Source organism: Urocitellus parryii, chromosome 2 (genome assembly GCF_045843805.1).
Source record: "Urocitellus parryii isolate mUroPar1 chromosome 2, mUroPar1.hap1, whole genome shotgun sequence".
In the NCBI taxonomy this organism is placed as follows: Eukaryota; Metazoa; Chordata; class Mammalia; order Rodentia; family Sciuridae; genus Urocitellus; species Urocitellus parryii.
In genome coordinates, this window is record NC_135532.1 from 68,547,557 (window position 1) to 68,561,310 (window position 13,754).

The following is a 13,754-nucleotide window of genomic DNA, read 5'->3' on the forward strand; positions in this document are numbered from 1 at the left end:
TAATTGGTTATGTTTATGAAAAATTATTCAAACAATGCAGAATTGGATTAGATGATGTCATCTTCTTGCCATCTCTCTTCTTCCCTTGGCTCTCATTACCCATGTTTAACCATAGGAAGAGTTTCATGTCTAATTTTCCAGAAAAATATGTGTGAACATTATATATATAAACAACTATCCTTGTTTACAATTTTCTTTTCTTATTAACCAATGTATTGGGCTTTACTTTCCATTTAAGTAGCTGTTACCTGCTTCTAATCATAGTTACAAAATGAAACAACATATGGTTATTCTTAACACTTTTCCTATTGATGAACATTTATGTTGTTTCTATATTTGGGCCTTGGTGAGCCCTTTTGTATATATATCCTTGATGTCTATGAGAGTAAAACTGTTAGATAAATTCCTGAGGGTGGAAAGTGGAATTTCTGGCTCTCAAGAAATCATTGTATTTTCAATATATTTTTAAACTACTTGTTTCTCCTAGTCAGCCATGGCTACGATAAAATGTATTTGTGTTTCTGATATGTTAGGAAGAAACAATGTCTCAGTGTTATTTAAATTTGTATATTTAATTAGTGAATTTTAGTATCTTACATGGCTGGCTTCTTACTATAATTTTTTTTTCTGTGAAATGTTCAAGTGTTTGTTTATTTCTCATTTGTGAGACTTCTTTGTGTATTAAAGAAATATGACATTTGTCTGGCATATATTTTGCAAGTATTTTCCACAGTTGTCACTTTCTTTTAATATTGTGAAAATTTTTTGCAAAGAAAAATTATATTTCTTTATATGGTCCAATTTATGACTTTTGGCTTATGATTTAGAAGAAGATTTTTCCACTACAAAGGCTTTTTGAAAATAAAACATAATATATTGTTGTTGACTATAACCACCCTGCTGTGCAACAGCACACCAGAACTTATTCTTCCTGTCAATCAAAAGTGAAATAAAATTTTAAAATCTTTTTTTTTTAAAGAGAGAGTGAGAGAGGAGAGAGAGAGAGAGAGAGAATTTTTAATATTTATTTATTTTTTTTAGTTCTCGGCGGACACAAGATCGTTGTTGGTATGTGGTGCTGAGGATTGAACCCGGGCCGCACGCATGCCAGGCGAGCGCACTACCTCTTGAGCCACATCCCCAGCCCTTAAAATCGTTTTTTTGGTGCTTTTAGAATAATTCATTTTTATTTATTTATAGTTCTACTATTTATTTTAAAATAAAGCATCAAATAGGGATCCAGTTTTACTATTTTTTTACAAAAGAAGTAGCCAAGTGGTCCAACAGAATTCTCTGAATAATCTATCAGTTCCTTAATCATTTTAGATATGCTCTTTACCAAATTTTTATTATGAGTTTATTTTTGAATTTCTTCCAGTTTCCTTAATCTATTTGTGCATTAGTATCACATTATTTTATTGTAGCTTCATGAGTTTTTAAATTCATAAAACAAGTCACTGTCAATTATTTTCTTATTTTATCTGAATATTCCAAGGCATTCTTACATATTTTTAAAAATTTTTACATAATGCGTTGTCATTTTAAATGAGGTATATATAAATAATTCTATTGTTTAATTTGGAGAAATTTTTCCAATAAGAATTCTGTTTTCTTACCCCTTTCTTCTTACAGAAAAGGGTATAGCTTCCTACCTACTTTCATGTCCTTAGTGTCTGAACCTCTTTCATTGGGTTTATTATTATGTATTTTTATCTCTGTTGTTTTCTTGATGATATATTCTTTCCACAGTACTGCTAAAAGAAACATGGAGATGATATGATTTGTGAACTTTAGAAGCTCAGAGTCTAATTAGGAACTTGCAAACATGTAAAAATCTGATATCACTGAGAAAATAAACACAGGCAGAAAATACTGTGGAAGTTAAAGAGAAGATAGTGTCCAACTCTGCAGAGTAAGTTTCCTTCTAGAATGCAACATTTGGCCTTTAAAAATGAGTGGACCTATGTGACTAATATCAAGTGCCTGAATATCTGTGTCCTGATCTTTGGCTTTGGGCCATCTTTGTGGCCACTGGCTCAGTTAAGAACTTTTGAGCAATTTTATAAATAATGAAGATCCTGCCTATCGCTCCCACCCACCTACATGCTAGCAATTGCTGGCCCTATTCTTTAAACCCACTCCTATATACAGTGTTTAAACACTGAATAAATAAAGTTTCAGATCTGTCTATAGTGAAACTGAATGAAGTACATGTGTTCGGGGGGAAAAAAAAAGAAGTGGTGGAGTCTCTCGCGCAATACCAAAAGGAAAAGACTATGCAAATAGAGAAAGAACTGATGCAAAGACAGGAGTAGTGAAGAGAGGGGACATAGGATGAGATGCTCTGCAGGAATTTGAGATGGCTGGTGATGGAGTATGAGTGAAAGAAGGGTAGAATTTAACTCTTAAAGAAATATCTGGACCACATACACATAATAGATTGTATTGCACAAGGTAAGGAATTCAGAATAGATTGAATGTGTTTTTATTGCAAGTCGATTTAGGGAGCTGTGAAGAGGTCTTTCTAAAATGGGGAGAGACACATGGTGGGAAATGCCAAGAGGGAAAGGAAGGTCAGCGTTAGGTACAGGGAATCTTGAGGTTCTGGCAATACAGCCCAGTGGTAACACCGCTCCTAACATACAGAAGGTTCTCATTAAATATTGAATGAGGTAATGAAAAATAAATGAAAAAGCAAGGGTTTTTTGAAGTCGGATATTTCTAGAGGTTTATAATTTATAATAGCTTCATCTCATGGTTTAAACTACTCGATACTTTCAAACTACAAGATTTCCTAAAGGGGTAGTATTTTGCCTAATGAATATGGCAACATTTAGGAACCAGAATTTGGAACATAGCTCTGTGCTGTAATAGCAGCAATTAAGTAAAGGAATAAATTTTTTTCAAAGCTTCTTGCAACACTACTTTGCACAAATTAAATGCTGTATAACTGGTATAACTGTTTGTTAAGTAAACAATGAAGGCTTCAATACATGACCAAGATAAGAATTGGAAAGTTGTAAATGTTTAGGTCAGACATCAGTTCCCTCCTTTTAAAATACTTTCTACCCTCTAACTCTCCCTTACGTTTGCTTTATCCCCTCTTTCAAAGTCCCAAATATGTATGTTAATCAAATGCTGTAGTCAAATATAGATAATGTCTCCTGAGGTCCATGTTCTTCAGGGTGGGTCCCAGAGTGGGATGTTGGGGAGGTACTGTGGGCTTTGAGAAGCAAAGACTTCCTTAGTCATTGGGGGTCATGCCTTCAAAGGGAGTTATAAGACTTTGACCCCTGCCTGAATCACTCTTCTGCTTTCTGGTTCATGAGATAAGCAATTTTGTTCAACCACAAAGACCTGCCATGACACGCTGCCCTTACCAGAGGCTCAAAGGAACTAGGCAGCCTGAACCTGGACTGGGAACTCCACACCGAGGGTAATTGCATGCATTGAACCATCCTTGCAATATTTTCTTCTCTTAGCTTCCTTACTTCTCTTCCCCGCAGGACCCTCTCTCCCAGGATGAAAATTTATTTGGAACATGATGAATAATCTTTATAATGTGCCATTAGATTTAGTTTTTATCACATTTTTTGAAGACTTTTCTCTCTATGTCCATGAAAGATATTGGCCTGTAGTTTTCTCTCTTTTGCTGTGTCCTTATCATGGTAATGCTGCTCTTGAATAATAATATTAAAATTAATATTCTTGGAAGAATTCCTTCTTCTTTCCTTTTTTTTTCTTTTTTTGAGGGGGGATAACTATAGGAGAATTGATATTAGTCGTTCAAATGTTTGGTAAAACTCAACAGTGAAGCTCTCTGGCTTTTCTTTCTGGGGAGTTATTTTTTATTGATTTAATCTTGTTACTTGTTATTGATCTCTTTAGGTTTTCTATTTATTCATGGTTCTATCTTGGTAAGGAAAATGTGTTCAGGAATATGTCCATTTCTACTAGGTTATCAAATTTGTTGGCTCATGGTTATGTGCCATAACCTCTAATAACCCCTTGTATTTCTGAGCTGACAGTTGTAATGTTGCCTTTTCGTCTCTGATTTTGTTTGAGTCTTTTCTCTTTTTTAGTCCAGCATTGTCAATTTTGCTTGTTTTCAGATATCTAGCTCTTTATTTCATTAATCTATTTTACTCATTTATGTTAATCTCTATTTGTTTATGTTAGTCTCCATTTCATTTACTTTTTTTTTGCTCTTTATTATTTCTTTCTTCTCCTATTTTTGGGCTTGATTTTTTTTTCCGGTTCCTTGACATGCAGTGATAGGTTGTTTATATAAACTCTTTTTATTTTTTGATATTGGTTTTCATTGCTATAAATTTTTTCTCTTGGTGTTGCTTTTGCTATATTCCACAGGTTTTGGTATGTATTTTTTTTCTCCATTTTCATTTGTTTCAAGACATTTTAAAAAATCTTTCTTGATTTCTTCCTGGATACATTGGTGGTTCCAAAACAAGTTGTTTCATTTTCCTGTTTTCGTGTAGTTTCCAAGGTTTCTCTTATATTTGATTTCTAGTTTTATTACATTGTGGTCAGAACAGATACTTCATATAAACTTACAATCTTTAAAAATGTGTTGAGACTTGTTTTGTGACCCGTCGTATAATCTGTGCTGGAAATGTTCCATGTGCTGATGAGAAGAGTGTGTCTTCCTTAGCTGGTGGATGGAATGTTCTGTGAAGGTCTATTAGGTCCATTTGATCTAGTGTGTAATTTAACTCTGCTATTTCTTTGTTGATTTTCTGTCTGGTTGATCTGCCCATTATTGAAAATGGGGTGTTAATGTCCCCAACTATTATTTTATTGTGGTCTATCTCTACCTTTAGGTCTTTTAGTATTTGCTTGTCTGTGATAGCTTTTGGATACAATCGCACTTGGCTCCAGCTGTAGGATGCATAATAAGTTGGACTACTGTGCATACTGCTGATGTAAATATTTCCTAGGATGCATTTATCAGTAGCTAAACCAAATCAACAATAACTTTCAATTTGGTTGTTATTATTGATCTGCTAAACATTTGCTTGAATTTTCATCTTTAAGAGATTAATTTGAAGTGGCATCTCCAATGATATCTGAATGATAATGCTTATACACCCTTCGTCCATACAAAAAAAGCATCTTGTGGAATTTACCTGATATTTAAACCACTCCCTAATTTCATCTGGATTTTTTTATAACAAGCACTTTTCATGAGAGTGAAGAACTCAGATTTCCTGTGATTCCTCCATCTCTGTGTTTTTGTAAGCTAGGGTCACTTATAATTCAAGCCTGGTACCGTCTCAATGAGGCCAACTTTTCCTTCCTAGCAAAGTCCTTCATGGAGAACATTTCAAACAGTTAGTAGTCATTTTCTCTGACTCCTACTCACAGCTGGCAAAGCAATGGATGAAAGACTCAGAAATGCAGACACATTTTGAAATATAAGATCTCTCAGTATCCAAATTAAAAGAAAGAGCTCAGGTCTGTGTTCCACAGCCCTGGTTACAACTTTTGACAAAACACGGTGCTAAAAAAGAAAACCAAAGTTTGACAGAAAAGAAATGACTTTTATATTTTATATGAAAATGTCAATAATGTTATTAAGTTCTTGAATTCAAATGCTTTAGTCCCACACTACAGGATAATCAAACATACTAAATAGGAATAACTAATGTGTATTGTGAATCAGGCATGGTTAATGCTTTTCCTTTACTGAATCTAAATATTTGATTAACTACATGAAGTTAAGTTTCATTATATGTATTTTGTAAGTATAGAAACTGAACTAAAGAGCATTTAAGTGTCAGGTTAACAGAGCTTAAAAGAGGTAGAGGCAGAACACAAATCCTGTGAACTCTGGCTCTAATCCATGTTCTTAAACCCTTAGGGTAAAATTACTCTCCAAATATAATTAAGCAAACAGATCATTTAATTCTTCCTTAATCTATGTGAACTTTCTGGCACAGACTTTTCACGTTCTTATATGACTAAAGTAAAAAGCCCAAAGTAAAAGACGTTCAGAAACACGTCTAAAATAGCTTTGGCTTGGCCCTGAAAGCAGGGACCTCAAGATTCACCGTGACTATTGATGGATGGTTACTTTCAGCCAATATCAAATCCACATGGCACCACAAATCAGCACACTAGAAAAATCCAACTTTGTCACCTGAAATGCCCTCTTTTCTCATGTCATTCTTCATCAGATTCAAAAGCCTCCAGTGAAAGGGAGACTCTATGCAGATGAGGAATCAAACAAAGAGGAGAAATTACCAGTCAGAAAGAGTGGCGTTGGTTTTTGCCACCTCAGCACAGCAGCTGAGCCAGCCCTGCCACGGAGCCTGACTGCTCCAGCCACCCACGCTTCTCAGAGGCTGAGGCTGAGGCGGATGGCAAAAACTTTTCAATTGTATTTCACTTTGTCTTTTCCTTGTGTCTGGAAAGTCTATGTAAATTTTGCCCCAAACTTGAAAAGCTAATTCTAACAATTAAAATTTGTCTATGCTGACGGAGGGGAAAAAACACACTCAAAGAGGATTTAACTGAGCACAAAACAAGTTGCATATTATTTCAGGAGGAAAAAATATTCACATGGAAGATCTCCACTCTTTTCACCCCGGACAGAGATTTCTGAAACAAAATATCACATTCTTCTCTGCCTCCCCAAATCGGTTCTTTCAAGGATGCTGTGGTTTCCAAAGTGATTTGCTGTGGTCAGAACATTTGAGTCCTCCCTGTTCTCACTATTCATAGGCTGAATCATAAGCCCCAGAGTGATATGTGGAAGTAGGAAGTTGGGGGAGGGTTAGGGTTAAGAGGGGAGTGATGGCTGATCTGGATTGTTATCTTGATGGTTCTGTCCCTCTGGAGAACCCTGACAAGTACAGGCATGGAGTCACAAAGTCACAAAAGTGATATTAGTGCCCTTATAAAAGAGGTCTCAACTGCCTTGCCATGTGAGGGCCCAGCAAGATGGTGCTCTCTATGAGAAAGTGGACCTTCACCAGATGCTGAATCTGCCGGTATCATGATTTTGGACTTCTCAGTCTTCAGAACAGTAGTAAATAAATTTCTGTTGCTTATAGGTAACCTAGCTTATGGTATTTTGTTATAGCAGCCTAAGAGATGGTTTATATAATACTGGTCTTGAAAGAGAGTCTTAAATTCAAATCTTAGCTAAACATATGTGCCAACATCACGTTTTAGATAACACAGTGAGCTTTAGTACCCCGTGTACAAAATAAAAATAAGAGCGCTCTCTTTATGAAGGCATTGAAGACCACATTCGTGAAAGTGTTTACACAATGACTGATGCATAGTTGATGCCTAAAATTAGTGACAGTATTTCAAACTCAAGCCTTCACCCATCAGCACACTGGTTTGATTTTGAGTTTGTTTATTTGGTTTTTTTTTGATTAATTTTTATTTGGGGTTGTCACAGTTATTAGAGCCACTCTTGTCTTAAGAACAATCACAGCACAGGGAATGTGTCACTGAGACTGCCCAGAAAAAACCTGACCCGCTGAATCTTATTGCTTAAAATACACATATTCACAATAACTGACAAATGGTGATGTGGCTCACAAGGAATGTGTTAGCATTTGCAAATCTTCCAACCGTAGAACCAAACCCTCCACCATCCTTTTCTTCTCATTCATCTGGAATACCAGACTCAACCAAGTCTCTCTGGCCCCCTGACTATTCCTTCAATTCCCTATCTCCCTCTCTGAGCAGGAAGCCTCCAGCAGCTGTGGCCAGACTGTGGCTCACTAGTTTAGCCCAGCTTGGCCCCTGCGCTTCTTCCCAGGCCTTCAGAGTGAGATGCTTCAGTGAAGCCAACGGTCAATACTCAGACCAGTTCTCTGATCAGAGAAAGAAAATTGAGAGGGTCCAATTCATCCATTTGATCAGTTAAATGAAGGATGTGTTTTGGTAAAACTTGTTCTCCTTAGAGACACTTCAGTGAGTTGTTTGTGATTTCAAAAGGAAGGTGGACGGTAGGTATCTGAGGGCTGCTGTGCTCTGGGCCCTCTTTGGCAACACGCCAGCCTGCGTGTGTCCACTGAACTCAGCAAAGGAAGGATAGTGTGGTGGCATTGTGGCATCTGCCAATGCCTAGCGATTCGGGATAGGCTGATATCTGACCATAGCAAATCCAAGCTTGTCACTGGAGAGCCAATCAAGCTTTTGTCTGGAATCTCACTTTTGCCTTCTCTCCCAAGTGGTTGTGGACACCCTGTGGAGGCTGAGACCAAAGGCAAGGGGTAGCAGACAGAGACAAGCAGGTTCAGAGCATGCTTCCATTAATAGAGAACAGAACACAGGCCTCTGGGTGTCTACAGAGCAATGTGCAGATTGCAGTGCTGAGCAGAGTGGAACCTCTATCTTGAGCGCAGTATCTCAGGCAACACAGGGGGCCACCATCAACAATGCTGCCAAACACACTGGAGTACGCAGTCAGACATTTGTTCGGTAAACAGTAAATGCATGAAATAAATTACCTTGTGAGGGCCATGTTTACTTCAGATGCATGGTTAATGAGCAGGATAGCTGTCACTCAAAGTATCTTCACACAGGGCATGGACTCACACACAACAGACACTACAGGTCCTTCAAAGTCATCGCATACAGACTTCACTTTGTTCGACATGGATTTTGGTTTTGTGAAATCCAGATCACTCATTCATCTCACAGCTTGGATTTCTCTCTCTCTCTCTCTCTCTCTCTCTCTCTCTCTGTATGTATGCGTGTGTGTGTGTGTGTGTGTGTGTGTGTGTGTGTTTTCCTTTTCATACTACAACATCAATGCCTAGTCTGAATATCATCATTCAAAAGTGGGAGAAGAACCAAACTCTTCATATGAACAAGGACGGATGGGGGATGTTAGTTTCAGCTGATTGCTTTCTCCTTTCAGACTTTTCCTAACAAAAGTCAACTTGTTGTCCCAAACCAGATGATAGTAATAAGGATCCTATGGTCCTTCTGGAGGCTGCCTCCACCCTCCCACCTGGGCCACTAAGACTATATATAGGTTACAGAAAAGGGAGCCCCCCACACACACACACACAATGAGCTAGGGATAGGATAGAGAACCTCAGACAAACAAGGGATTTCTTCCAAGTAGTCAGTTTAAAACAAACAATGGCACACAACAACAACAACAAAAGACTTATCAGAATCAAAGAGAAAATACTGTGTGAGATCCAGGCTATGGGGCTGCCTTTCCCAAGCTTCCTCAGACCATCTATCTGTTCATGGAGTACAAGGAGATACCAAGTCCTGCAGACCTGCTAGGGATGCACGAGGACACTGGTCACGAATGGGCACAGATCAAAGGGCAGAGATGCAGGAAGCTGCATTTCTCTCTGTTCCCAGATTTAGAGTCTACTGCTCAGAGCTACCCCACCCCAAGCCCACACACAAATATTTCCTTGTGGCTCAACTGCAGCCACGCTCTCAGAAGGCCAACCTGGGAAAGAGCACAAATTTCCCTTGTCCAGAAGAGAATTCTTGCTAGCCCACGGGTAAGGCTCTTGTTTCTATTTGGCTTTTGTTGTTTGTTTTTAAATAGAAAAAAAAAGAGAGAGAGAATGCAGTCTACTTCCACACCTGAGCCTGCTGGGAAGGAAGCAGCCCCTCCAGGAGGCACAGTGGTACATTGTTCTTGTCACTGGGAATTTGAGAGATCCACAAGCCTCCTACCAACCTGTCCATCAGCTCTCATTCTCCCACAGAATCAGCTCAGTCGTGGCTGCTCAGACACTGGCAGTCACAGCTGCAATCCCCAGGCCTCTGTGGGCTTCCTTCTTCACCCAGGGCCAAGATGGGTTGCCTCTCCAAGACTGAGACACAACAAAGTTGTGTTCTCTTGAACTAAAACCAGAGCATAAATCCACTCTATCACCAAGACTCATCTCAGGGCACAGTCTCAGTCCTCTTCTTTAGGGGCTTTTAAAACACATCTCTTTAACCAAAGCAGGTAGGTAAGATATAACTTAAAAGGGGGGAAGAAGAGGAATAGGGTGGGGAGGAGGAATGAGTCATGGGACCAACTACTCAGGCCTCCACCACACTGTGCTTTTGTGGGGGAGAGGCATCCGCACCCCAAACTCTACTTGGAGATGTAGGAAAAAGCAAGAGAGAAGAAGGAAAAAAAATGGCTGCACCACTTCCTCTGAAAGTCACTTAATAGGTCTCTCATGGGTCTCCTTTACTCTGGTTCCTTGCTAAGTTCCCAGGTGCAGAGAGGGCCTACTCTAGCTGCTTCTCTGGGAGTTGGGAGAGTCCTGCTTATCGATGGTGTTGATGGCAGCAGGCACTCGGGCGGCCAGGCTGGTGGGCACCCTCAGGCGCTGGCAGAGCCCTTCCTCTTCATCACCAGAAGGCCTCACGTGGCAGCTGTCACAGAAATCCAGGGGCCCAGCTAGAGCATCATCATGGAAGAGCGTGTTGAACTCTTTGGGGTTACCATCACCGTAGCCCTGGTTGCACACACACCTCAATGCCCGAGTCACCTGTGAAGCAGCCATGTCTTCCAGGCCTCTTGTCTTTGCTATGCACACTGCCATGCTCAGAGCTGGAATTTTTCAGTGGCTCCTCCTTACATTCTAAATCCTTGTCCAGGAAGGCCCCTCGGTCTAACTCCCACAGGCCAGCCACTGAGCCACTGGGCTCCATTCCAGGGGCTTTGGTAGCTGCTTGCTCAGCTGACACTTTGGATAGGGTGGGGAGGAGGAATGAGTCGGGGGCTCAGGATCAGCAATGCTGGTGAGGGGGGTCTTGTGCTACTTCTGCTGGGCCCAGACAAGGGGCTGCTCTGTGCCCCTGGCAGCCCCTGGTGGGACTGGCACCCAGAGAGCTGCCTGCCACCTGCAGGGCCACACTGAGGAGGCAGCTGCTGTGCTGCTGTGGCTGGAAGACACTGCAGGGTGGGAGAGGAGTTGGAGGTCAGTTCACCACTTCCTCATAAGGAGGAAAAAACCTGAAATAAGATGGCGGTGCTGAGAAATTGTGAGCTTCCTGGTAGACAATTGGGTTGATTTCATGTTGCTGCTGCTGGGCCTGAGGGCAGTGCTTAGCTCCAAGGTGGTGGCAGAAGCCGCAGCTCAGGAAGATGATGATGGTCCACACCAGCCAGCACCCAACACTGTCCCTAAGAGAATCAGAAAAGGCTGGCCAGCCCGTGGTTTCCCAATGAGCAGAGGCAGTAACCAGGACCCCGGATGCCAAGAACATCTTGGGCAAGGACTTACACCAGATTCATAATACTAGTAGCAGCTCTGAAACTGTCCACAGAAGTGTCCTGGGTCACACATGTAGCTTTGATGGTTGGTACCCACACAGGCTTCCTCATCCTGTGGGGGTTCAGCCCTGACTGACAGGGGGCTAGGTAGCACATAGAGGAGCAAGAGCGCCATGCCACCTGAGAGCCTTCTCTCCATCCCCCTCCTACTCCTGCTCCCCCGCCACAGTGCTGCCACCTCCCTCCTCCTCCCTCTCTTCTTCCTTCTTCCCTTCAGTGCATGGGTTTTTATAAATTATTTGATCATTCAGTAAATGTTCATTCAGTGCCCCTCACTCCTTCTGGGGCAGGAAGGCACTGCACAGGATTCTCTGATATGATGGGAATTGGTAGGTTTGGGAAGATCTAAGTATTACATTTCCACCAGACAGCAATAAAGGGAATTGTTTGTTTAAAATGTTCTCCTTGGTGTGAAATGCTGGTTTAATGGTCACATGGAAATATGAGTGGTCCACTGGCAGATGGGCAAAACATCCTTCCTCTTTTGACAGTTCCACACCTTGTGAACACTGATTTTTGCCTCTAACTATCTTGTGGAATACTGACCTCTTGCAGACCAGACCTGACCCCTGAAAGAAACTTGGATAAATGTCTGTGACCTCCTAAAGCCATTTGGGGCAGCTCTCTTAGATCCCTTGATCCACATTGTTCAGAGTGGGGCTGAGATTTACCTGGTCTCTGAGCACCTAGGATGCATTCCTTTTAGAGAGTGGGTGATATAAAATTGTTAAGATGATTCTGTAGTCCTAGGAATATATGGAAAATAGTTTTTGCACCCAAGTCCATTCTCAATCTGATGTACTACTTCCATTATGTTGAGCTTTGGCAATGAGATGACGAAGATACATTTAGTTTACAAAAACAAAAAATCATGTGCAAAATAAACAGTTCTTCATTTCCAACTCCTTTCTGGGGTAGTACAGCCTGGAAATTGCATATCTGAGCCCCTCAAACACAAGACAAATAAAAATATCTCATATCAGAAACTTTGCTATTATATCAGATACAGTAGATTCACCTGGCATGAGAATAAAGGTTCAATCTCTTATGACATCACCCTAGAAAGGAGACAATTTTGTTCAATACAGAGGTAACTATAGTCTAAAACCCAATATACTCAGGGAATGTGTTTTTAAATTCAGATTGTATTTGCGTGTACATTAAAACATACCTATCAACAGCTTGCATGTGTCACCCCGATAGTCTTGAAATACAGTTGAATAGAGCAAGATTAAAGCAAAGAAGAGACATTCTATAATTTTGGAACCCAGCTAAGTGAAATAGCTGGTTTTGTCCCTAAAACATCTTGCAGAAGATCTATGTAGATATATAGAGACTTGCTAGAGTGTAGTTAACTAACCAATGCCATTAATAACCATAACCAACTTTATTAGCCAACAAAGGCACCAAGGACTTCATAGATTACCTAATTTAATTCACTTTGCAAACTTTTGAAGTAGTTGCTATCACACATCCATTTTATATAAAAGTAAGCTAAAGCAGAGAAGAGAGTTGTCTGCCTGTGTTGTGTGGAGGCGGACACTAAGTGCTATGGCCTTGAGAGCATCAGTGAGCCTCCTGGAGATGAGCATGCCACATCTTGTAAGTGGCAGTAGCACAAGCCAAGCCATCAGAATAACAAGCTTTTAACCTGTAAAGTTGAATGCTGCTTGTCATCTCCATGACAAATCTAAATAGCATCACCCAGAGTATAGAAAGCAAAAATTCAAGTCATTAAAACTCCACCTGATGGTTGTTCTCTCATCATTTCCTTTATATTGCCAAGGATTCTCTTTTGATTGAAAATCAAATATTGGATACAAAAACTCTTAGGTCTCAGATGGAGTCTGAATTTTCCCACTAAGATGCAATGAATATCATGTTTGTTTATTTCTCCACATCAAGTCGCGCTGTAAGAACCCACTTGCCAAGGTGAGCCAGGAGCCCAACGTTGGTCATGGTGTCCTGCCATCTTTGGGCACTACCAGAGCTCCTGTGAAAACGTGGCCTAGGAAAATCTCCCATCTTTAGTCTCTGGGGAAGCTGACATCACTCTCATGTATCCGGGTTTACAATGTGAGCGTTCACTGTCAGTCTTCCACCACCTACCATCCTGCTAGGCCAGGGTGCTCCACACTGACCTCGAGAACTCACTTTCCCCGAGTCTAGCATGCTGAGTGACCAGCCACCACAGCTACGGTTTTCCTCTACCTACTATGTCCTGCCAACTTCAATCTGCTTCTTTTCTCAACAAATATTTATCGATTGCTTAATCCATCCGAGGCACTGCTCTAAATGTTAGGGATAAAAATATATATCAGGAAATTAAAAAGCCTACTTTTTTTCATTAGGGATTGAATGCAGGGACACTTAACTACTGAGCCACATCCTCAGCTCTTTGTTAGATTTTATTTAGAGACAGGCTCTCTCTGTGAGTTGCTTAGTGCCTCACTAAGCACTAGTG

General features: G+C 40.5%; 1 pseudogene; it reads right to left on the reverse strand.

Moving 5' to 3' along the window:
* Positions 1 to 10,244: 10,244 nt before the first annotated feature.
* Positions 10,245 to 11,429, reverse strand: LOC113195839 (WW domain binding protein 1-like; annotated as a pseudogene).
* Positions 11,430 to 13,754: the final 2,325 nt, after the last annotated feature.